The sequence below is a fragment of the Giraffa tippelskirchi genome, chromosome 3, assembly GCF_054371585.1.
Source record: "Giraffa tippelskirchi isolate mGirTip1 chromosome 3, T2T-mGirTip1v1.2.pri, whole genome shotgun sequence".
Classification (NCBI taxonomy): Eukaryota; Metazoa; Chordata; class Mammalia; order Artiodactyla; family Giraffidae; genus Giraffa; species Giraffa tippelskirchi.
The window spans coordinates 38,210,388-38,237,195 of record NC_137277.1 but is presented as its reverse complement, the minus strand read 5'-3'; the positions used below and the strand labels follow the sequence as shown (position 1 = coordinate 38,237,195).

Sequence of the window (26,808 nt, the reverse complement as noted above, 5' to 3'; positions counted from 1 at the left end):
CTTTCCATTTCTATAACACAAGGAAGCAATAGGTAAAGCAAGCTATCCAGAAGATCAACTTCTATCGCCCTTTTACATCTACCCTGGTTTCCAGCAAGCTTCCTACCATTCTAAGCAGCTCTCTGGTGGTATACAGGTATAGTGGGACAGAGAGCTTATTAAAATGCAGTTGTCAGACTCATCCCCCAGAGATTCTGGTTCAGTGGAAAATCAAACCACTATTTCTGATAATTCTTATGGTATGGTCTTTAGGGTCTTTGGTCTTTCCGAAATACCAATAGAGTGCCTGGTACCTTTTCACTGGAATTTGCTACATAACCAATCTTAATTTAATAGTATAAATAAATACAAAAAATAATAATAAATACTAAATACTAAATAATAAATACTATGTATCTGCATGACTAAGTCCTCTGCATTCTTGCGGATACACGTCTACAGCTGGTGTCCATGTGTGGCCCAACAGACTCTTTGAGTCCACAGAGAGGACAGACTCCATCTGTCCTGCCTATGCACGTTGAACCTTTTGCTAGCCACAGTTTCCAGCATCCAGGAATGGCTTAAGAATAACAGCTGGAGCCTATAGGAACAACACTAGCAACATGAGATTTTCCTCTTTGAGAGAGAGTGCTCTAGCATGGATAGAGAATGATGAGGGCTGGGGATAAGAACAAAGGCAAAGAACTAGTGAGGTAGGGGGACGCAGGCCATGAGGGCCCCTGAGAGGAGCAGGTGAGAAAGAGAGCAAAGTCTGAACAGTTCCTGGAGACACAGGGCTTAATAAAGTAATGACCTATCAATGGTGGGCATCATGTTAAGATTTTTAAAAAAGCTTTAACGAGATATAATTGACATTCAGTAAATTGTAGGTATTTAAATTATATAATTTCTTACACATTGATATATGTACACAGCTGTGAAGTCATCACCACTGCCATGATTGAGTGTGTGTGTGTTGTGTATAAATATATGAATCACCAACAAGAGGCACTGGTTGGCTCAAACTGAGAAGAAGGGACAAAGCACACAGGAGAGCAATTGAGTGAGAAGTTGCTCGGTGGCTGAACAGGTTTGTAATTCTCACATAATTTCTGCCATCGTCCTCAAGGAGTTTGGTCTCATGATAAGTAAGTGCAGCACAACTCAGAGTGCTATAAAAGACTGAACAAAGTGTGTTATTAACTGAGAAGAAAATATTTAACTTTTTGAGGAATCAGAGGTGTTTATTTCAACAACTAAGATTTAACACCCCAACATGCCAGTGAAACCCAGAGAGAGCCAAAAGTGAAAGTTTATTTATATTTAAACATGAATGGCTACTTTTCTCAAAATTTGAGGGAAGTTCTTTTTTTAAATTTCTAAGTCTAATATTTTTGCCTAACTGGCAAAGCAGACTTTATTTTAAATCAGTACTGTGTTGCAAAATATAAGAAATGCAGTTTTACTTTTAAACAGCCATTCTAAGACATTCTTTAAATACTGAAAATGCAAAGAAGTTGTATTTCAATCTGGTTATTTTGTTTATGAATGCAAACATTCGCTGAGTGTCAATATGCTGCAGACATTCTGGAAAAGATCTGCAAGTCCCACTTTTACTGTCAATTGAGGGGTGAGTACAGCAGCAGCAGCAGAGCACAGACAATCACAATCTGGACAGGCAGCTTTCTACACTGAGTTATCTAATTTCTAACCTTTCTCTGGACAAACACTAGTATATTACTCAGACCATTTTCTTCAAAAATATCTGTAAGAGTCTTACAGAAGGTTTTATAATTTATCCAGAAATCACCTAGCTATTGAATCTTGCATCAGAAGTCTAGTGGAATTTTATAAACATAGGTGGGTAAATTCTTAAATTAGCAGATATGGTCAAAACTACCCTTGAAAACTTTCTTACACTTTCCATAAAGTATATTATTGCTTCTCACTGTATATTTCATCAATACACAAGTTCTATAAAAATCTTTTACATGTTCTTTGCATTCTTCTCTTCTACAGGAGTGACTGTGTCCACTGCTTGTTTCATTAAGTAATCCAAAAGTAATGCTGAAAGATGTCCATCCATCTCAGTTTTGTCATGGTTTTTGCCTCTAGCATGGCTCCTCATAGCCTAGATCCATGGGCATTTAACAGATTTCATCTACCTATAGAGGCCAACCATTATCATACTTTTCATGAATGCTTCCTTCAAGGTCCAATTCAAGTACCATATTCCTCCTCCATGAGGCCGTCCCTAAATAATTTACCAAATAATCTTGTCTTCTGCTCAATTCCTATTAATAATACTTTTAGTCTGTACTGCATCCCCTGGCACTTGACTATTAGCTCCTGATTCTCACAGAAGTAAAAAGGCGATTACAATTGTGTATTAAATGGTCCAACACTAGTACAGGAATTTGGAGGGGCACAAAGAAGGGCACAATATAATCAAAAAGAGACAAAAAGCCTTCTGAAAAGAGAAGAGATAGCTGAAACAAGACGGAGGATTTGGGTGGAGTAAGTGCAAGGCTTAGACAGAAGAACATATACTACAAAAACCTGAAATATGGAGATCAGCATGGCGGCAGAGGGGTGCAAAACACCATGTCATTGAAGCTAGACAGAATGTCAGAAGGAGGACAGCAAAGGGCCTTTATTAGCCATATTAGTTTAGATTTTACCCAGAGAGCAATTTTTGTTTGTGTTTTATTTTGCTTTGTTTTTAAACAAAGAGGTCATCTCATGAAACTTATATTTTCAAAAACCAATCTCTCAGAATGTGAAAAGTATGTGATAGAGTAAGGCCATATGATGACAAAGTCAAAAAAGGAAAGGAAGCTATTAAAGTACTCTGGGAAAGTGTATCTTCAGTATATAGTAGTGGGAATAATGATGGGAAACATGGATACATAGGAGACAGAATCAATCAACCAAGATTGGTGATATAGGGAGTTTAAAAAGTCAGTAACAATACATAATTCCTCAAAAAGTTTATAAGCATAGTTACCATATAACCTAGTAATTACACTTCTAGGTTATCCCCAAGAGAAATGAAAACGTTTATCCACATAGGAATTTATACTCAAATGTTTATACTGCAGCATAGTCAAAAAGAACAATCCAAATGTCCATCAATGAACAAATAAACAAAATATAACATATACATACAATGGAATATAACTGAGCCATAAGAAAAGGAATTAGGTGCTGATACATGCTACAACAAGCTACAACTTCGACTGTGGCATGTTAGTTCTTGATGAACTTCAAGAACATCAAGCTAACTGAAAGAAACCAGACACATGAGGCCGCACACCGTACGATTCCTTTCATATCTACAAATCCAGAGAAAGAAAGCAAAATGGGGGGGCGGGGGGGGCGGTGAGTGCAATTACTTAATGAGTCTGGGAGTTTTTGTGGGGTGATGAAAATGTTTTGAAACTGAAGAGAGTAACAGTGGTTGCACAACACTGTGAATACCATTGAATTGTACACTTTAAAATGGCTAGTTTTATGTTATCTCAGTTTCAACTCAATTTTTTAAAATGACAAATAGATTTCTATGCAGAGAAACTGGGTAGGAGTCTATTCTTTTTCTGAAATGGGAATTATAATAAAGATGTGCTGATTTTAGAGGGAGGAAAAGAAATGATAGGTGTGGTTTATCACCCAAGGATGAGCCTAAGTGTGAACTGTGGAGAATCTAACTGAAGGAATTCTAGAGAATACCAATATCAGGGGGATTAAAAAAGAAACGGCTACAAATATGACAGAAGTAGGAAGAAAACCAGGAAAAAGCTAGATCAAAGAAGCCAAAGAAAATGTGTTCCAAGGAGAAAGTTGCCAACAATAAACGCACACTGTTTAGGAAAGAGGAGGCCTAAATTCAGTCTACTGGGTTCCGTTCAAAGAATGGCAAGGCTGCCCTGGGCATAGGTAGTTTTGGTGTAATTGTAAAGCCATGCAGACAACACTCAATTGACAAAAAGAAGGTGAAGTAAAAAATACAGGTGGAAATTTTCTCTAGAAGTTTGAGATGAAAAGTGTAGTAGCCATATGTAGATGAAATTCCAGCGAAATTCCATTTTTAAATCCCCTTTTTAATGGGAAAGGCCAAGGAAAGATGCTTAAACAGCCTACTACATTTAAATGCTAACAGATACCTCATACAGTATTCAAATACAAATAAATAATAAAAGTCAGCTGAAAAAAAAGATGCAGATTTATTTTTTAACATACTTTTAGTTGGAGGTGGCATTCCTAAGCAGAACACAAAACTCAACAGTCAGAACATACTACACACGGTATTTTAAATTCACTAGAGCAATTAAGTTTAAATACAAATGAGAGACTGGGAGAGAATATTTACAGCACAATAGATAAGTCTAATATCCTAATACAAATAGATTTCCCGTTAATCAAAAGAAAGGGGAAACATGCAAAGGGTAAAAACACAATGAAGGGAAATGGAAATTGCTAACATACACAAAAATCTAGCCTAAGATATTTATTAAGACAAATATTTAAACCAAGAACTGTATATGCCTAGGTTTCTACTTAAGATTCCTAAGATATTACAGAGAAGTTTTGAATGTGAAAAAGATAATGATACTTTTTTTCTGGATGCTACCTGGACATGAGTAACGTTGGAAACAGCTAGAAAAAGCTCTCTTTTTCTTATATCACGAATGCTCAGACAAAATTTTAAAGTTCTAAAGCAGGCACAACTACTCAGTAACTTTAGAAATCAGGACAACAGTCACCTCTTCTTCTTTTTCTTTCAATGGGGAATGAGTAGTATATGGAAAGAAGAAAGAGATTCTGGGATGCTAGTAATGGCATGCTGTACATAATATTTATGCATTTTTCTTTGTGTATATTATACTTCAATTTCTAAAACTCAGTAAATCCGAAAGTATTGCTGATTGCTAAATCAGAGTTATGTATGCATGCTGTGAATCTGGAAATCACTGAGGGTCAAAATGGTCTACAAACCGTAAATTAAAAATGAAATCAAGGACAAGGTAATGTCCTTGGGAATAATGATTTTGATAGCTTTAAGTAGTGGAAAATAAAGCATGAGCAGGCTTGCTACGATATAATCATTATTCAAGAATAAGACTAAAAGAGAAAAAGGAAAACACATGAACAGTAAAAACTCTTCAATCCTGAATTTGAATCAGAAGTATCCATATGAATTCACGATAAAGCTTTAAAAATGCAGAGCTCTGTCCACTAAAAAAGTCAAGAAAAATGACCAACTTTGCAGCAATGAGTGTCCCTAGTGCCCAGAATACAGTCTCCAAACATGAGCTGCACTTAAATGGAGCAGGGCTCTTCAGAAAAATGGCTGATCCCAGGTCTGGGGCAGGAAGTGTTCCAGGCTCAACTCTCATATCAGATAAAAAGGAAACTCAAGTAATACTATGGTCTTGTTAAAATGACTCAGACAACTTGAAGAGAATTCCACTGGCCCAATATGGGACAATTTGAGTATCAACAGTTAATAACCACTAAGGATTGAAACATATGTTTCAACCCATGAGTTTATAAACTGATATAAGAAACAACAAATTGACTGATCCCATTATAGGACGCTAGTAAACCATTTTGTTATTTTGAAAACCACTTTTTTTCCTTAAAAAAAAAAAACAAAGAACAAAACAAGATTTATTCTTCCTTTTCTATACAAATAGCATTGTCAGGAAATCAAACAGTAACTACTATTTGATCAAATAAGGTATCTCTCCCTACAGAAACAGTCCAGTTAAAAAATGAAAACTTACTGAAACCTTGCCATTTTGTCATTTTCATTTGTTTTTTCATTTTGCATTTTAGAAAGGACAACCAGACATTAACATGTCTCCTGATAAATAAGCCACCACTTACGAAGTGATCTCACCTGACTCACAAACCAGAACCCCTAGACACAATTACCAATTTATAGAAAACACAGAGAAATATGTTTAAGAATATTCCCAAGACATAATTAGCAAAATCGATACTTTGGGAAATTCTAAAAGGCAAGGTCTAGCATCCTCAATATACTGCAAGGAGCAACAACAGAGAGGACTGAATTCAGACTTTTAAAAAATGTATGACACATGCACAAATTTAGAGGCTAACTTAGATCTAACAATATTAAACTATTTTTAATTTTTTCAAGTGTGGTCATGCCACATGGTTTTTACTCCCACTTTTTTAGGAGGTACATAAATCTTTAAAGCAACTGAAACATTTACAGACAAATGATGATGATGTTTGGGTTGTGCTTCAAAATCACAAGGGAGCGGGCAGAGACAGATAAAACAAGACTGGTTGTGACTGAGTAACTGTTGAGGCTAGGTGAGCACATGCAGGTTCATTGTACAGTCAGTCTACTTTGGTGTTACTATATTATTAAATTTTCTTCTCCATAAAAGTTTTTTCCAAATGCTAAAAAGACAGTTTTAATGTAGTCTAAAATAATGGTTTACAATATTTTGTCGACCATGTGAAAATAAACCTTTATTGGGCTTTACCAAAAATACAAGGTATCTCAGGATAACAATATTCAAAGGCCCAAGTATATGTCATTTTATACTTGGCTATTAAGAAAAATAACCTACTTTAATTGTAAATACACTTTGCCAAGACCAATAGTTGACTAAGTTAAGCTACAAAGCCAAACACAAACTGTTATTTATAGCATAGCAATGACTTTCCTTTGTGTCTTGATGGTTGTGGTCTTCTGCTCCTGGGAATGTGCATTCCTGTCAAGGTTATTTATGTAACACACAGCTGGTTGTAAGGTGCATTTCTGTAAAGTGACTATTTTTACACTGGCTTCCTTTCAAACTGTTGAAGTCTCAGATAGAACCTTTTATCCAGACACTATCTAATTACTCCCAAGTACTGAAATGGTTTGTCAAAATAATTTTGATCTCATTATCAGATGAATAAATTGCCACATTACTTTAAAACACCCACACAGCCAGAAAGCTAGTTACCAGAATTAACTGGGAAAATATCCCTGGTCTTGCAAACTTCCATTAAGTAATCAATACTGAAAAAATTAATGTTATCAGCAAACAACCAAAGGTTTGCTCATATTTCCTCTAAAGATTTTATAAATGCATCAATTAAATCACCTTAACAGATTTCTGGTAAACTTTAAAAGTTTGTTTAAAATCAGAATTTTTTTCTTTACACTATGTCCTAGGCTAGGGCTAGATAAGGCAAGACGATTTCCTAATAGAAAAATTTTCAGCCTAGATGAATTTCTTTTACTGTGCCTCAAGCACATAAGGAATATGGAGCAGATGAGCAGAAGAGCCCAGAGATCCTATCTTGCAAATATTTGGCAATATGCTTCTGAAAGGATTTGCTGGGCAGAATTCCGGACCACACTCCTAAAATAGCTCTTCGGGAAGTTCTGCTACCTGCAATGTTTCACCTTGCTTATATCCTCTCCAAACACTTATTATCTAAGAGCTCTTCAACAGCAGGCCCTAAATATGGTGTTGCTTGTGCTTAAATACAGCAGCCGTCGCATATGTCCCTGCCAAGATTTACTGTGGCAGGGATTCCCACAGGGCATAAATTGTTAGGCCCTGACACAACAGTCTATTATTTTATATAAACTTCTCATTTATTTTTTAGAAATAGGTTGATAAAGACACGATGCAGAGGTGGGAGGAGAGGCATGTGAAGTTCATCTCACAAGAGAAAACACGGGCCACAGTTTGGGCACAGAGCATGGTATTATGTCAGTAAGACCTGGGTTTGAATGCCAACTCTCTCACTATCCTTAGCGTCTTAAACAAGTCATGACTTTTTTGAGTGTCCTTTTGCTCGTTGGTGAAGTATGGTAAATCCCATGGCAGTGCTTCAGGACAGAGAAGCAATACTGCAAGACCGTCCATCTTAGAGCACAATAAATGTCAAGTGTCTGTTTTTCTCCTTTAAAATTGCTCATCAGACTACAGGCTATAAAATGAATATAGTGTTCCTCAGAATCTCAAGAACAAGCCATACCTTAAGTACTTCTTTTGGGAAATACTACCTACCCCTGAATATCACACACAACTACTTGTTTTGCTGTTGCTTGTTCTGTACCAGTTTATTCTGTACACCATACCACTGGGACATACAAATGAGTGAAGGAATACCTAACAAGCCAAGAGAATGAGATCTTGCTGAGAATTTTTCAAACTGGCATTAAAAAAAAAGAACTCCAATCCATGGGGTAGGGCCACAGCTCAGATCTCAAGGAGAAAGCAGATACGTGAAAATGAACAAAGGCAAGCAACAAGGAGAAAGGTCCTAACAGAATTCTAGTTCCTTAAACCTGGTACCACTCCTGCCCTCTTCCATAAATTAAGCATCAAATTTCCTTTTTTGTCTTCAATTCAGTCACTCAGTCGTGTCTGACTGACTCTTTGCGACCCCATGGACTGCAGCAAGCCAGGCTTCCCTGTACATCACCAACTGCCAGAGCTTGCTCAAACTCATGTCCATCGAGTTGGGTGATGCATTCCAACCATCCTATCCTCTGTCGTCCCATTCTCCTCCTGCCTTCAATTTTTCCCAGCAGCAGGGTCTTTTCCAGTAAGTCCGTTCTTCACATCAGGTGGCCAAAGTATTGGAGCTTCAGCTTCAGCATCAGTCCTTCCACTGAATATTCAAGACTGATCTCCTTTAGGATTGAATGGCTGGATCTCCTTGCAGTCCAAGGGATTCTCAAGTCTTCTCCAACACCACAGCTCAAAAGCATCAATTCTTTGGCACTTAGCTTTCTTTATGGCTAAACTTACTTTATGTCTAAACATTGTCTAAACTTACCCTAGTTCATACCCTTTTCTCCATTCAGACAGTCATATTTTTAAGCTTACATCCCAGTTGGTCTCTAGGCAGTTTCGCCTCTAATACTTTCTGTATAGCAGTAGTTCCTAGCTTTCCTTTACTCTCAAACCACATTACACAGAGGTTACAAACATTCTCAGCAGGGGTGGTAGGTATGATCACCCCCAGAGGTAGATGAATGGGGTAATCTGTTCACTCTGCCACCAGCTGAGGGTGAGAATCATTAACTACTTCACTCCATGCTGATTTCCTTAAGTACTACTCAAATTAAATTAACGTTTCTAACAGTTCCTATCACCTTATCTATGTGTTTTGTGTAAAACAAGGTAAACCACTCTGCTTCATATATCAATACATGGAATGTGCATATATGTATTGTTTCTTTCCTCATCCTGGCTTATCAATAAGTCAATGGGTTATACTAAAAGGGACTCAAGACTATTTAGAGGTTTTTGGAATTTTCTTCTCTTGGCTTTAGAACCCTTTCAGGAATTCTTTCTTGCAGTAAAAAACATGTTTGTAGTAACACAGATCAATCATGTTTATAATAGTATCTTAGTTTTTTTTTAAGTCAAATGCAACCAACTTAATTAAAAATTTATGCCACATAGTACAGAAAATGAGGTATCATTTTATACCTTAGTCACTCAAGCATGGTATGAATATTAGACAGTTTCTACCCCCTTCATTCATTTGTAATACTGCTATAAAACATTTCTGTACTGTCCTACACATCTGTGGAATTACTACCTAGAATTTAAGCTCCTGTAAGTCGAATTGTGAGTCAAAGGAACATACATTCAGTTCAGTTCAGTTCAGTTAGTCAGTCGTGTCCGACTCTTTGGGACCCCATGAATTGCAGCATGCCAGGCCTCTCTGTCCATCACCAACTCCCGGAGTCTACCCAAACTCATGTCCATTGAGTCGGTGATGCCATCCAACCATCTCATCCTCTGTCGTCCCTTTCTCCTCCCGCCCCCAATCCTACCCAGCATTAGGGTCTTTTCCAATGAGTCAACTCTTCGCATGAGGTGGCCAAAGTATTGGAGTTTCAGCTTCAACATCAGTCCTTCCAATGAACACCCAGGACTGATCTCCTTTAGGATGGACTGGTTGGATCTCCTTGCAGTCCAAGGGACTCTCAAGAGTCTTCTCCAACACCACAGTTCAAAAGCATCAATTCTTCGGCGCTCAGCTTTCTTCATAGTCCAACTCTCACATCCATACATGACTACTGGAAAAACCATAGCCTTGACTAGATGGACCTTTGTTGGCAAAGTAATGTCTCTGCTTTTTAATATGCTGTCTAGGTTGGTCATAACTTTTCTTCCAAGGAGTAAGTGTCTTTTAATTTCATGGCTGCAATCACCATCTACAGTGATTTTGGAGCCCAAAAAAATAAAGTCTGACACTGTTTCCACTGTTTTCCCATCTATCTCCCATGAAGTGATGGGACCAGATGCATATCATCCATCAAAAGTTCAATTTATATTTCCAGAAACACTATAGGTATATATTTCTCTACAGCCTTGGATATTATCCTTTTCCTGTTAACAACTCCCTACATGCATTACCTATTTGTATTTTTTGCCTTTTTTTTTTTTACATTAAGTGATTTAGCTTTTTCTTATTGATTTGGGTGAGCTTTATAAGCATTATGGCTCTTTATAACTGCCATTTTTGTTTTAAAATGTTCTTGATTTGTGTTACCTCTTTAAATTCTCATTTAAGAAGAAGTTCAAGGAGTGCAAGTTTTTTAAAAAGTCAATCTTTTTCATAGCTCTTTGGTTTGTCTTGCTTAGAAAAAAGCCTCCCTCCCTCAGGCCCAGACTAAAATAATATTCTCGATAGCTTTTACTTTATGATTTTATCTCGGCCAGTTGTTTGACCACGGTCAGGATCCTCATGTGTAAGTGAGGCTAACACTGTCTACACTTCGTAAGGTGTGTTTGAGGAACATATTAACGCACACCGTGTCTAACCAAGCACTTGGCACGCTGTAAGTCAGTACTCAGTAACTATCCCCATCCTTTTATAATTCATGTAAACATAAACACATAAATCATTTTTCCCTCCACCTATCCCCAATATGATAAACCAGTTGTTTCAAGGCATTTTATTAAATAATCCACTTTTCCTCCAAGAGTTCAAAGCTAGCCATTGGTAGATCCTGGACTTTAAGGTCACTGAAATCTAAATTCACTGCTTCTTTCCACTATGGCACTGAATTCTGACTTTGGTTTCATATTTGCATATAACAGCATTTCTTATAAAGTGTCTGACTCACCTTAAAATCTACCAAGAAAAGAAAATAACCCAAATTGATAGTTCCATTCTTTTATTTGTTATACACATAGATAAATTTCTAAATTGGCTACAGAGCACCTAGAAAGAAAGCATCCCAATATTAAAAATTAAATTCCCTACATTTCTCCAAATTTTCTATAATACTGATTTTTATGATTGGGAAAGCTTATTTTAGGTAAAGAGAAAGTAAGAGTTTATTGGCAGTGAGCCTTTTCTTTAATAAAAGTTAACTTTGCCTATACACTCACACAAGTATTTCAAAGTCTCCAGTAGTTTGCGAATGGCAGGGGGTAAAGAATCTGGCTGCAAGGCAGAAGACACAAGAGATTCAGGTTTGATCCCTGGGTCAGGAAGATCCCCTAGAGAAGCAAATGGCAATCCAATCTGGTATTCTTGCCTGAGAAACTCCATGGACAGAAGAGCCTGGAGGCTACAGTCCATGGGGTCACAAAGAGTCAGACACAACTGAGTAAGCTTATGATAGAAACTTAAAAAACAAAAATTAAATAAAACTCAGATAAAATGACTGAGAGACAGTAAAACAGACTATTTCTAACTGCATGAAGAACACATCCCTAAAACAACACATGGAAAAAGTGGACTTAGCCAGAAAAAAAAAAAAAAAAAACTGACTTAAACCCAGAAAATGAAAAAGAAGCACTAAGACTAGAAGAAGTGACCATCTAGATGGAAAGTTTAAGTAGTTACTAAAGCAATATAAGGAAAGAGCTGGCCTCTCAGAATAGAAAATGTTTCCTATGCTAACTAATGATTTGACTTAACTGCATTCCAATGGCTTGAAAAGAATGACAGAAAACAATTTTTAGAGAAAGGAGATGTAGTGACATATGCCATCTGATGAAGGTTAAAATAATACACTGAACCATGTGGTGTCCCTTGCCATCTCATTCCCAGGATAAACTCTAAACACAAAGTTACAAGACTGTGTGATATTTAGAGCCAAATGCACCTGATACTTAACAACATTGAAATTCTCATCATTTACTTAAGTAAGAAGCTAATGATTCATTATACAAATCTTATTAGGTGCTAGCATGCAAAAGTCAAAAATTCTCTTGCTGTGTCCTTAATTCCGTCACATTAAAAATAAAAGAATCTACATATTAGTGTATTATCAATCTGAACGATTGATAGCTTAGTCAAATTTAGTTTTTAATTATGAAAATTCATATCCATTTTGTGCTTACTTGTACTCTAAGCAGAAAGTCCTTTCATAGTCTTCCTCATAAATGAAGAACAGGTAAGCACAGGAAGTATGAAGTTCTAACCACTGGACCAGTCCTAACCTGGTTTGTTTTTAAGGGTAAAGGATGGAAGCCAAATTTTTTCAAATGCCTTTTCAACATATATTATTAGTGATCCACAATCATGGGACTGCTTCTTCCTTAATGTGTTAACATAATAGTAATAGGAACACATTATCTTAACTATCCTAAATAGAATCCCAGTAGTCTTTACTATTTTGTTGATTTCAACTGCTAAGATTTCACTGAAGACATTGGCATCTATAACTGGGATTGGTCCAGAATATTTCTGTGTGCTGTCAGATTTTGATATTGGACACAGGCTCAAAATGAAACAGAAAGCTTTACAATTTTTACAATAGCGTAACTAAAATAAAGAGGGATATGTACCAGAATAAACAGATTGCTAGATCATGCTAGAGAAAAGGAAGCTCTTTGGGAATTTATAGAATTGTCCATAAGGGGAGAGGGGAATAAATCTAAGACTTATATCATATTTATATATAATGTAAATATTACCACAATAACTTAGTTTAACAATTATTTTTTTTTTAATTTTTTTGATTGGACTAAGCAAGACATGAATCACAGAAGTCATAGAAGGGGACTTCCCTGGCAGTCCAATGGTTAAAGACTCCACAATTCCACTGCAGAGAGTGTGGGTTTGATCCCTGGTCAGTGAACTAAGATACCACATGTGGCATGGTGTGCCCCCACCAAAAAGAAGTCATAAAAATAAGAATGACAGCTCTGTCTACATAGAAATGTAGCTACTTGAATGACAGGGAGAAATTACTAACATATGACCAAGCTTTAATTTGCCTTTAGTGCACGTATAAGTAGATTTATATTATGGACACAAAAACAGCAATGCACAAAGTAAAAACTGGAATTGGTAACATAAATGTAAGACGTTCTAACTCACAAATGCATATTAAAACAGTGTGATTTCTGATTCTTCTATTTCCTCTAAGTAGGCCCAATCCCCCGCCCCATACCCTTGCCATAGGGAAAAAAAAAAATCTAAGCAGCACGCTATTCCAGTTCCACTCCAGGCTTTCTTCCAGAAAGGAGAATAACAGGTGTGATTATGTGGAAGCAGAAGTGATACATTGCTATTAATTCACTTTCTGGTATATCTCACCATCCTACCTTAAACACCTCCTCAAACTTTTACCTAAGTTGTCCTTTTTGCAACCCCATGGACTATATAGCCAGCCAGGCTCCTCTGTCCATGGGATTTTCCAGGCAAGAATACTGGAGCAGGTTGCCATTTCCTACTTCAAGGGATCTTCCCAACCCTGGGACCAAACCCGTGTCTCTTGCACCTCCTGCACTAGCAAGTGGATTCTTTACCACTGAGCCACCTAGGAAGCCTCATATCCTCCTATAAACCTTACCAAATCAGGAATGCAAATTAAATTAACCTTCTCATCTGTGCTCCCTAGTATTTTTCTATTAGTAAATTTGCTACATTTTAGATATGAATTCTGTTTGTCCTTATAGCTCAACTGTATTTGGGGGAGGGAAGAAACAAAAACTTCTACAAAAAAAGCTAAAGCATATGAACCCTGAGTATAAACGGTGTAGTTTGACATTTAAATCTAGGCTATCCAACTGGATACACAACCACACTTGACTTTGATTATGTAGAGAGCTTGGTGTTTTGACAGTAGTGATTAGTGTTCCAACCAGATCAACTTACTCTGTTTCAAAATAGCTTCAATTCTTATTACATTATGACTCAGCTTTAATAGGCAATGCTTTCTAGCTACATTACTCTTAATCCCATTCCCTCTTAATCCTGGACAAAACAAATTACAAATTTAGTCTTTTTCAATTTAGACACTCAAAGATTCCCTACTCTACCAACACTACCAGGCTCTAGGAAATCCTGTCCTCCCGTGTCCCCAGGGCTCCAATTCCCTATGTACACACCCCCAATGCAGTATTCTTCCTAGTAACCTTGAGAAACATGGTTCTGTCATGTTTTCTGACTTCAGCTGACAGAATCACTTGATTGGCCATGCTCTAGTTTAATTGTTTTAAAACTTTACACAACTATTTCTTCACCGAGGTAGTAGCTACACCTTGCTTTATAACAACCCTTTAAACCAACGTGTTTTATATTGTATACATCACACACAAAATACACTGTTTTATAGATGTGACTATACAGTTTAAGAATAAAAAAGACAAACATTAGAAACAGATTGAGAACTTTCAAATTTCAAAGAGAAGCCTTTGAACAACTGAATCTTTTCCTCAAACAATCTTAAAGAAGAACAAAGCTGCAGGACTCCTATTTTCTATTAAAACTTACTACAAAGCTGTCATAATCAAAACAGTGCAGTGCTGGCATAAAAACACAAAGAGATCAACAGAATAAAATAAGAGCTCAGAAAAAAAAAAACCCTTGCATACATAGTCAAATGATCTTCGCCAAGGGTGTCAAGACCATTCAATGCGGAAAGGACAGTCTTTCCAACCAATGGTGTTGGGAAAAATTGGATATCCACATGCAGGAAAATGAAACTGGACTCTTTCCACACATCAGATGCAAAAATTAATTCAAAATGAATCAAAGACCTAAAGCTAAAACTCTAAAATTCTTAGGAGAAAACACAGAGGGACATCTTCATGACACTAGATTTGGCAACAAAATTACTTGGATATTAAAACCAAAAGGAAAGGGAACACCAACATGTAGTATATACATACACTGGAGTATCAGCCTTAAAAAAAAAAGAAATTCTGAAAATATGCTACAGTACAGATAAACCTGGAAAAGATTAAGGTGAGACAAGCCAGACACAAAAAGACAAATTATTTGTGATTCTTACAAGGTTTCTGGAGTAGTCAAACTCATAGAGACAGAAAGTTGAATGGTGGTTACTAGGGGCTAGTGGAAGGCCAAGAATGGGTTAAACCATTTAGTGGGTACAGAGTTTTTTCAACTGGAGATGATGAAAAGGTTTTGGAAACAGTGGTGATGGTAACTAAACACTGTGCATAAACTTAATGCCACTGAACTATACACTTAAAAATGGTTTTAATGATCAATTTTATGTTATGTGTATTTTATCACAACACAAAAAAGTCCAAATATACAAATGAGATCAACGTGAACACCTCAAATAGAAACCAGTCATCCTCTTAACCACTTCGTGTGACAGATTGAGGATATCATTGTTCTTAATCACTCTCACACCTTGGATGTGATCCACACTCAAGGAAGGCACCATTAATGACCAATCATGGAACCCAAATTTTCTTAATACAGTATTCAGGACCCATTCCAGCCAAAAAAACCACAAGATGAAAGACACTTGCTATCCTTGTCTTAATATGTGACCTTTGGAAACAAATTTGCCCTTCTTTTCCTTTGTGTGAACCCCTTTTCTCCCTTGTGTTCTGTGGAGTTTCTCCTAAATGAAAGGGCCATTTCAGTCTGCATGAGGTTCAAGTAAGCCAAAACCCTCATTCTCACTGTTAACAACATACATATGAAAAACAACTCCAAATGGATCACCAAACAGACTTTGTAGGTTTGTGAGGGAAATCAAATTGCAAGTCATCATTTTTATGGAGTGGGAACTCAAGGCCTAGACTAGAAAAGTAATGGCTAGTCTGGTTCTCCCAACTGAGAACTAGAACAGGAAGATAAACTAGTCTTCATTTAAAAAAAAAAAAAAAATTAGAAATACTTTTCACAAATTATTTAAATAAATATACAAGTTGTAACTATTTTATGTTCTTCAAAATATCAATATACTGATTTTTTGTGTTTTGGGCAAAGCACTTTAGTACCTTACACATACCAAAAGGCTCTGATGGGCATAATAAATGCCAAGAGAATTAACAAACATCTAGCTAACAAGAGTACAGTAAAGCTAAAGATTGTGATCTGAATTCACTGCCTTGCACCCAGACTACTGGAGAGAGGAGAAAAGGGTGAAACAAAATAAAAGGATGCTTCTTTGCTTCCAGTTTCATTCCTCTACGTCACTGGCTCCCCCACTCCAACCACCACCTCCTGCTACAGTTATCTGCTGAAGGTAAAGAATCTGTGAGACAACTCTGAAACCACTAATATATTTACTCAAATTTATAAAGGAAATCTAAGCACCTACATGAAAAACTGGAATTTAACTAAACTTCTTCAAAAAATAGTCTAAACAAAAAATTATGTGACTGCCACTTGGTGGGGTGCGAAAGTGAAAGTGAAGGTCGCTCAGTCATGTCCGACTCTTTATGACCTCATGGACTATACAGTCCATGGAATTCTCCAGGCCGGAATACTGGAGTGGGTAGCAGTTCCCTTCTCCAGGGGATCTTTCCAACCCAGGGATCAAACCCAGGTCTCCCACAGGGCTCTAGTGCCACATCAAAAATGAAAGTGAAGACACCAGGGTAGTAAAATGAAAAATATTTATATTACTAAGTACAGTAATACATGATTATGAAATATATTTAAAAGGTTGGAAGAAAAAATACAACAAAACCATAAGTAATTGCTTTCAGGTGAAAAGAGACTGACATTTTTTTCTCTCTCTCTCTCTGAAATTAATCCACTGCTTATGAATAGGAATTTCTATAGCTTAAAGAGTCATGAAAATTCAAGGCATTTTTATAATGATTAAGGATTTCAATAACCCCAGAAAATAGGGATTCCTTCAAAAATAATACTGATCTATCTTCTGTAGTCAATTCATAAACCAATCTTTCTTTTCCTAATATAACTTTTACTATGAAGCCTGGTCCACTGCCATTTAGGCTTTTTTAAGGGCTTTTTTTTAAAAAAAATTTTTTTTTATAAAATGTTACAATGCTGCTTATAAATAGCTTAAAAAGTCAGTACAGTTCTTTTTGTCTAAAATGAAATTAATTTTTCCCCAAAAAGGACTAAACTATTGCCAGCAGAAGTTCCTAATGGAATTATGCCAAATAGTGACAAATTCCCTGGTAACAGTCCATGACTCACTAAAAGAAAGCTTAAGCATTATGCCCTTTGTGGAAAGACTAGTTTAGCCAGATTACCCAAGCACAGAATTACTAGTACTAATAACATCTCATATATATGCTGTCCTTTGATGGACAGGTTTAATAATTTAACATTTTATAGCACAGGCAATTGATCATATTTAGAAGCAGCAACAATTTGAAATCTAAATCATGATAGATTTTTCTCAATACAAGCTGAAGGCCAAGTGTTTTTAATCGATTGTTTTCAAAAGTTTCTCCCCCCCAACCCCACCCATTTCAGAGCTATCTTCAAATTTTCCAGTCTTATCTGATTTTCGGAACAGGAAATATTCTAAGTGTCAAAGAAAACACAAAGAAAGCCTAATTAATTGGACAAATGAAAAAAAGCACCATAAAAATTTACAAAGGCATTGGGAATTCCCCAGTGGTCCAATGGTCAGGACTCCACACTTTTCACTGCCAGGGCCTGGGTTCAATCCCTGGTTGGGGAACTAAGATCCTGCAAGCCACTCAGTGTGGTCAAAAAAAGAAAAACAACTACTCTTACAAACCTTTAAAACAAGCCTCTCCTTCTCTGTACACATACAATTCAAAACTGTCAAGAAGCATTTGATTTTACTGGAAGTTTTTAAAATAACAATATTCTTTTTACCTAGCAGAATCAAGCCTTTTTATAGAAGTCTCTAATAGAAAGAACATAATAAAAAATGGAATTTTAATACAGTGATAGTGGGACTATTACCTTCTAGGTGATATTTGTTAAGAACCTCAGAAAGATACAAGCTTCCAGTTACAAGATAAATTTAAGTACTGGGGGTGTAATGTACAACACAATGACTACAGCTAACACTGCTGTATGGTATATTGCTGAAAGTTGCTAAGAGAGTAAATCCTAAAAGTTCTCATCACAAGGGAAAAAAAATTGGAGTAACTGTATAACATGATGAATGTTAACTATTTTTACTGTAGTAATCATTTCACAATATAAGTCATTATGCTATATACCTTTAAACTTTATACACAGCACTGTATATCTATCTATCCTATCTCAACAAAACAGAAAAAAAGAACCCCAAAAATGTTTATCTTCTTTGATTCAGCAATGACCACATCTAGATATTTATCCTAAGAGAAATAATAAAAAGATTATGTGTAAACATTTTTTCATAAGGAAAATCCACAGCAGCATTAGCTATAATTTAAATAATTTGTAATACAAAAACAACCTAAAGTCAAAAATTCGGGGAATCCTACAGTATTTACATATGAAACAATGCTAAATATCAATTTTAAATAACTTTGAAAAAGTATTTCCCGACATAGGAAAATATTTATAATTTGTTTTTGAAAGATAAAATATTGTTAAGTATATCTCTTAAAAACAAATACACTACATGTATTTTAAAAAATGAAGCCAAAAATTTGACCTAAACCTCTACCTCTAATCTAGTTTCCAGCTCAAAGTGCCAGTGTGAGCACATGTTTATCCTTTGTCCTTCACTTGGCTGAATAAGCTTCTCTAAAGAAATTTTAAAATAACTTTTTGTTTAGTTTTATAGTAAAAAATATACTTTTGAAAGATATTTTAAAAATACCTAGGTGGATTGCCCATGGTTCTGAAAAGATGGAGAACGGATGCAGGAATGTGAACTGATTAGGCACAGTGGAGGGAGACGAGCGGGAATACTCACAGGGGGAGCGGCGGCCGAGGAAGGCTAATCTTCTGGGCAGAACCCCAGAGAGGCGCCAGTTCTGTGACCGTCGTACGAGGAAGGTCAGTAGTGAGAAGTGGGACTGAAAACATCTGTCATAGCAAGAAGTCAACAGAGAATGTCTAAAGTTGATAAACCAAAAAATAAACACTATAAGCATATTATTTAGAACATGGAGTTAAGCCCCAGGAAATCTGAACCAAAAAAGTTTCTTTCAAAGTAGTTGCCTCTGGGGGAGTGGGGCTTTTCATTATTAGGCCTTTTGTATCACTGATATTTGATTACTTGATTTTTTAAGCTAAGTGTGGATATAGTATTGATTTTAAGTTTTCATCCTTTTCCACTTTATACTTTGTTCATTTTCCTTTAATATGCAACACCCTACTTCTACTTCCTTCCCACCAAGGCAGAGGCTGCATCTCATTTAGCACTATTTTTCAACTATAAGTTATACAGTCATGAAACAGATCTAGTGGGACATAAAATAACATTTCTTTTTCCTAATAAAAAGGGAAAACAAAATAGGGATATTATTGACGACGCTTTCAGTTCAGTTATAAATGTTTACTTAAGAGCGTTTACCAGGGTACTGTGAGGTGTCTCCTTCTTGTTGTCTATTCTCAACACAGCATCCAGAAGGGTCCTGTTGAACTGTGAATTCTGATCATGTCACAACTCCAACAGCTTTCAGTTCTGGCTCAGGCTAATGAACAGCCTGCATAACGGCCTAAAAGGTCCTTTAGAATTATCCAACCTTCTACCTTCATTTGGCTAACCGCTCTCCTTCGTCTTCCTCGACATTCCAGTCTGTCTCCACTTCAGGGCGTTTGTGTTTGCTGTAGCCTCTGGACAATTCCCGTCCTCAGCTAATTCAATTATTCAAACGTCATCCTAGTTTAAATTATAACCCCCACACTCTTATGCTATATTCCCTATTTTATCCCCTCATTCCTTGTTATATTACTATCCCCTTTTATTCTTCATACTTCCTACTTTATTCCATTTTACTTCTCCCACAGCAAACAACTTTCTCTTAAATTTATCTCCCCCACTTCCACAAGACTGCATGCTCTAAAAGAACATGGATTCTTATCTGTTTACTGGTGTAGTCCAGCACCTGTTACAGTTCCTGACATGTAGCAGGTCCTCTGTAAATTTGAATGAATAGATTAGTTAAAACAAATGTATCATCTTATGAAGATACCACACTATTGGCAATCAAGCACAACAGTCTGGAACCGTTAAGATGTTCTGATACTTTCAATTATAAGGATAAACTATGATTTAGACTCTGAAGTAGTAAATTCAGGTCATTCACAATACAGAGTATGTTGCTGGCATACTGAGTCATACTGACTGTGCAAGTCCGCTGAAATAATTAAAATAACCTTTGTTAACATCAACAGTAACAATAAAAATGCTGGTTATCTCAGCCACGATTTAAAAAAAAAAGGGGGCGGGGTGGGGGAGAACCTACTCCCTAAACAACAAAGACACTTGAAATCGAACAAGTCTTGTACCTTTTCTTAATAAGTCACAGTGAAAGTCTCATGCTTGAGTAACCACAATTTGCACATATTCCCAATTTTCACTGTTTCCTTCAACCCCAAATGGAGATCAAGGGGCACACTGTTGATCACCTTCATTTCTTCAGAATAAAACAAAGAGCAAGTTAGCATTCCCTCAACATTCACGTAGCAGGTCTTCACTGTGGCACGTACGGATGACAGAGCCTGTCAGTCATGATTTTCTTTTTCACTGAATTTTTTTCTAGTCTACGTTACAATTCACTGACTGAAGAAAAAAAAATCTTCAACAGATTTTCAATGATTAATAAGAAAAATCCTCAAACACTTTTCCCTCACACACACAAAAGCACACATGGTAAAACAGATTTCTACTGAATACAAAAGAAGCTTATCCAACTGCAAAAAGAAACGTCTTTGAGCCTGCAAATGAATAACAGTTTTTCCATATTTCATGCCATTAATAAAGCACATTTAACAGCATGTCTTGATAAAACAACTTCACTAATCACTTGTTTTTTGTATTCTTTGAGAATAAATTTTGATATTAGCTGCTTTGCAACTGGTTTTACCCATCCATCCTCTCAAAAAACAAAGTGGTTTTACTTGCTTTTACCACAAGAAGTAAAGCCTTTTTTAAAGAGGGAAATAAACAAGACAAGTTGAAAGGGTAGCTCACAGACATAAATAAATAAAACTGGATAAAGTACACAAGCCACTGGCACAATGAAAACTCTATCCTATAAAGGAAGTAGCAGACCTGATATTGATAAAAACAAATTTATGAAATGAAAGATAATCTCAAGAAAATTTCCTAGAACACAGCAGAAGAGAACGAAGGAAGCATTTAGAAAAATAATACGAAAGACAGGAAATGAAGGTGAACAATCACAAAACTGATATCCTTTGAGGAAAGAAAAATAAACATGAAAGCATATTACAAAATATATAAGAAAATATTCCTGAGTCACAGATTTGAAATGGCTTACCATGTAACAGGACAATGTAATAAGAGAATCACACCAAGACCGAGCTATATCCTGAAGAAGTTACTGAATTTCAAGGATAAAGAAAGAATTCTACCAATACCCAGGCAGAAGTAGGTCACCTACAAAGGGGAAAAAAAAAGTCAGGCTGGCCCCAGACTTCTCTAGAGTAACCCGAGATGCCAGAAGATAATGGAGTAATGTCTACTGGGTATTAAAGGGAAGGTAACATAGCTCAAAAATTCTATAACCTGCCAAAATATAACTTCATTTGTGAAAGCCACCAACATTTTTAAACATACAAGAATCCTGAGACTAGACCATTTAAACAACCATTCCTCAAACAGAAAAATCTATTTGATAAACATAATAGATTTAAGTATATTAAAGCTACAGCTATATAATAGCCACAGAACTATAAACTACCATATTTCATCTATCTTAAGATGTACTTTATTTTTTCACAATTTAGTATATCTGAAATCAGCATGCATATTACAATCAATGTCACGTCACAGTTTCTTTGACAGAGTTTAACCACGTTAATGGTTGTCTAAATAAGGCATCCTACAATCAACGGCACCTCAGACATAATAAAATACAATATATAACTGCCAAAATGAGAGAAAGGAAAGAAAAGAAGCCATGCAGTTTAAGGAAGAAAAAGAAAACTCAACAAAAAGATAGGCAATGAACAGTATTAAAAAAGCAAAACTAAACATACAACATTAATGTAAATGATTAAAACCATCTCAGGTTGGGTCTTAAAAAACTAACCTTTCTTTATCCAACTACATTAAGTCTACATGAGACAAATCTAAAATAAGAACTTGGAGAGGTTAACAGTAAAAGGTTAGACAGAAGTATACCAGACAAGTATAAACACTCATCAAATGGATTCAACGTAGAACATTAAGGTAGCAAAAATGGTCACTTTTCAGAATGCTCAAGATTACAATCTAAAAAGAAGATATAGAACTATATACACCAAACCTTCTCTCTCTCGCCCCCAACATCATATACACATATATATGGATATATAGTAGAAGGCAATCACCATTTCAGTTCTTAAAAATCAAACAGATAAAATGAGTGAACATATTATGTGATCAAATTCCTATGTAACAGTTAATAAAAACTGATCATCTAATTAGGTCATAACATGTAAAAATTTACAAAGGTAGAAACAATAGAGACCATGAAATCTGAAAATGAAACAAATGGTCAAGTCTCTGAGACTTGACCATTTATGTACTATCTCTCCCTAAACTACTCCATTCAAAGATGGATATTAAAATTAATACAGATTATCTAATAAACAACAGTTATAAAAACCACCTATATAAAAAAAATCTTTGATACACAAATAAAGCTATACTCAAGAGGAAGATCCACAGACTAAATAAATCCTATCAACTGATGAAGAATTAAAATTAAATAATAAGCATTCAACTCAAGGTTAGAAAATAAATAGAACTAGAGAAAAAAAGAACAGAGAGAAGGAAAGGAGGAGGGTAACTGGGAGTTTGGGAGTTAGTTCAGTTCAGTTCAGTTCAGTCGCTCAGTTGTGTCCGACTCTTTGCAACCCCATGAACCGCAGCTCGCCAGGCCTCCCTGTCCATCACCAACTCCCTGAGTCTACCCAAACCCAAATTTCGTATAGAATGGATGAATAACAGGATCCTATTGTATAGAACCCTAGTGGCTCAGTGGTAAAGAATCTGCTTGCAATGCAGGAGACCTGGGTTCCATCTCTAGGTGGCGAAGACCCCCTGGGGAAGGGAATGGTAACCCACTTCAGTCTTCTTGCCTGGGAAATCCCGTGGAGCCTGGTGGGTTACAGTCCATGGGGTCACAAAGAGTGGGACATGACTGAGCTAATAACACTGTATAGCACAGGCAACTATATACTCAATGTTATGGGATCAATTGGCTTCCCTGGTGGCTTAGACAGTAAAGCGTCTGCCTGCAACGTGGGAGACCCGGGTTCAATCCCTGGGTCGGGAAGATCCCCTGGAGAAGGAAATGGCAACCCACTCCAGTACTCTTGCCTGGAAAATTCCATGGACTGAGGAGCCTGGTAGGCTACAGTCCATGGGGTCGCAAAGAGTCAGACACAACTGCCATTATGGGATAAATCATAATGGAAAAGAACATAAACAAAAATGTCTGTGTTTGTGTGTAACTGAGTCACTTTGCTGTACAGCAGAAAGTACTGTATATCAACTATACTTCAATTTTAAAAAGCAGAATAAAATAAAGAAATTTATAAGTTACTCAATTAAAAAACAGAAGCTAGTAAGTTTAACTCTAAAACCTAGGAGCCGCATTTTGAAGGGAAGAAAAATTCCAAACAGACAAACCATTAGCTAGACTAAAAAAATATATATATATAAAATTAAAACTGAAAAAGAAGGAATAAAACGATAGAGGAAACCAAAATAAGCTTCCAGTAAATTTTTAAGTTTCTAAATGTTAAAATGTAGATAAAATAAATGGTTTTCTTAGAAAATACAAATTGTCAATTGGAATCAAGTAGAATTAGAAAGTAAATACCTCAATAACCTCCAAAGAACTGAGTAAGTTATCTCTCCAATCATTCTACCAGTACTGGACAGGTTCACTGTAAATTTGAAAGGTAATTCCTTTATTAAAGTATATCCAGAAACTCTGGGAGTTGGTGATGGACAGGGAGGCCTGGCGTGCTGCAGTCCACGGGGTCACAAAGAGTCAGACACGACTGAGCGACTGAACTGAACTGATCCAGAAACGAAAGTTCTCTACATTTCATGGAGCCAATTGTGCATAGACAGCACAAAGGATACTCTGACAAAAGTTCTCAACAGCAAACACTAACACAGTATTTACTATATCCTAGACACTGGTCTCTGATGGGCAATTAAATAAATCAACTCATTTACTCTCAAAGCAATCTGATGAGCTGGAGAACCAAACATTTAACAAAAGGTCCAGAACAGTCACTAACCCACCAGAAGCATGCTAGACCTCAGCTATGTAGGAATCCTCCTAGAGCCCCTCTTTTTTGCCACACAGTACGCTGTTAGTTGGCTAGATCACAGGCAGGAAGGGTAACAGCCACGGAAGGGAGGAAGTAGTTTAAACACCTGTGCATCCATCACATTAGTACTAGTGCCTACTGAGTGATTATCATGACCTGCCTATGAGCTGAGAATTATTTGTCATCTCCACTTTACAGCTGAGGAAACAGACCCAGAGAGGTTAGGTAAAAGAGAGGCTAAGGCACTTAACCTCTATGCAGCCTTTCTAAAATAAAATACTAGTAAATAAGAAGCAACAGTTAGAACCCTGTATGGAACAACTGATTGGTTCAAGATTGAGAAAAGATTATAACAGGGCTGTCGGCTGTCACTCTGTTTAACCTATATGCTGAGCACATCATGAGAAATACCAGGCTGGGTAAGTTACAAGCTGAAATCAAGATAGGTGGGAGAAACATCTACAACCTCAGATATGTAGATGATACCACTCAAATGGCAGAAAGCAAAGAGGAACTAGAGGGCCTCTTGATGAGGGTGAATGAGTAAAGAGAAAGAACTGGCTTAAGACTAAATATTAAAAAACTAAGATCATGACATCCACCCCTCATTACTGCATGGCAAGTAGACAGGGAAAAAAAAGTGGAAGTAGTGACAAATTTCCTCTTCTTGGGCTCCAAGATCACTGCAGATGGTGACTGCAGCCACAAAATCAGAAGACAACTGCCTCTTGGCAGAAAAGCGATGACAAACCTAGACAGTGTGTTGAAAAGCAGAGACATTACTCTGCCGACGAAGGTCCGTATAGTCAAGGCTATGGTCTTCCCAGTGGTCACGTCTCCCAGTGGTATTGAGACCCGGACCATAAAGAAGGCAGAGCACCAAAGAACTGATGCCTTCGAACTGTGGTGCCGGAGAAGGCTCCTGAAAGTCCCTTGGACAGCAAGGAGATCAAGCCAGTCAATCTTAAAGGAGATCAACCCTGAATATTCACTGGAAGACTGATGATGAAGCTGAAGTTCCAGTATTTTGGTCATCTGATGCGAACAGACGACTCATTGGAAAAGTCCCCAATGCTGGGAAAGATTGAGGGCAAAAGGAGAAGAGAGCGTCAGAGGATGAGATGGCTGGACAGCATCACCGATGCAATGAACATGAACTTCGGCAAACTCTGGGAGATGATGAGGGACAGGACGTGCTGCAGTCCATGGGGTCACAGTCAGATACAACTGGGTGACAAAACAAAAACACAACAAATACAATCCAACAATAAACTTAAAAGGTGTCACTCCTCCACAAATATAAGAGAGGCTCAATCTTTTGCGCTAACATCACATTGAGATCAAGTGAGAAAGGGTATTCATTTTTACTGTTGATGTTTTTTCATAAAATGACAATACAGAGACTTCCCTGGTAGTCCAGGGGTAAGACTTGGTGCTTCCACTGCAAAGGGTACAAGTTCAACCCCTGGTCAAGGAACTAAGATCCTGCATGCCTCAAGGCAAGGCCAAAAATTTTTTAAAAATAAAAGAAATGGGGGGATTCCCTGGTGGTCCATTGGTTAAGACTCTGAGCTCCCAATGGAGGGAGCATGGGTTTGATCCCTGGTTGGGGAACTAAGATCCCACATGCTGTGTGTCCAATAAATAAAATAAAACAATTAAAAAAAAAAAGAAAGAAATGCAGCTATTAAAAAAAAGGTACAATATACACTCCCGATTAAAAGGGAAGAGAATCCCAATAAAATAGAGGTGGATATAGTACCAATATTTTGAAGAAAGACATACCATATAATACACATGAAGCTGTATATTATGATAAAGATTTTACATACACACATAGTATATTAATCCCGTAAGGCAAAAATTAGAAGTATTCTCACTGAAGTCTAGTAACAAAACAAGGATGCTTGCCATGACAGCCATTATGAAAGGAATTGAAGATGAGCAATCATAAAACTAATTTTCTTTGAGGAAAGAAAAATAAAAATGAAAGCATATAACATTTATAGTTTTAAAAAAATATTAACAATAAATAATATTAAAACATTTAACAATGTTTTGGAAAAATTAAGCAATGTATTCATGTTTAAAGACATATTTAAAGAGGAGATTTGAATATGATTATTGTGTAGCTAGGAAAACTAACAAAACCAAATGAAAAACTAAACAAAGAGGGCAATTACA

At 36.6% G+C, this 26,808-nt stretch overlaps 1 protein-coding gene across 1 annotated transcript in view; it reads right to left on the bottom strand.

The window, feature by feature from the left end:
* UBE2G1 (ubiquitin conjugating enzyme E2 G1) overlaps nt 1-26,808 on the bottom strand; it is a 91,744-nt gene that overhangs the window by 28,696 nt on the left and 36,240 nt on the right. The window lies entirely within an intron of this gene.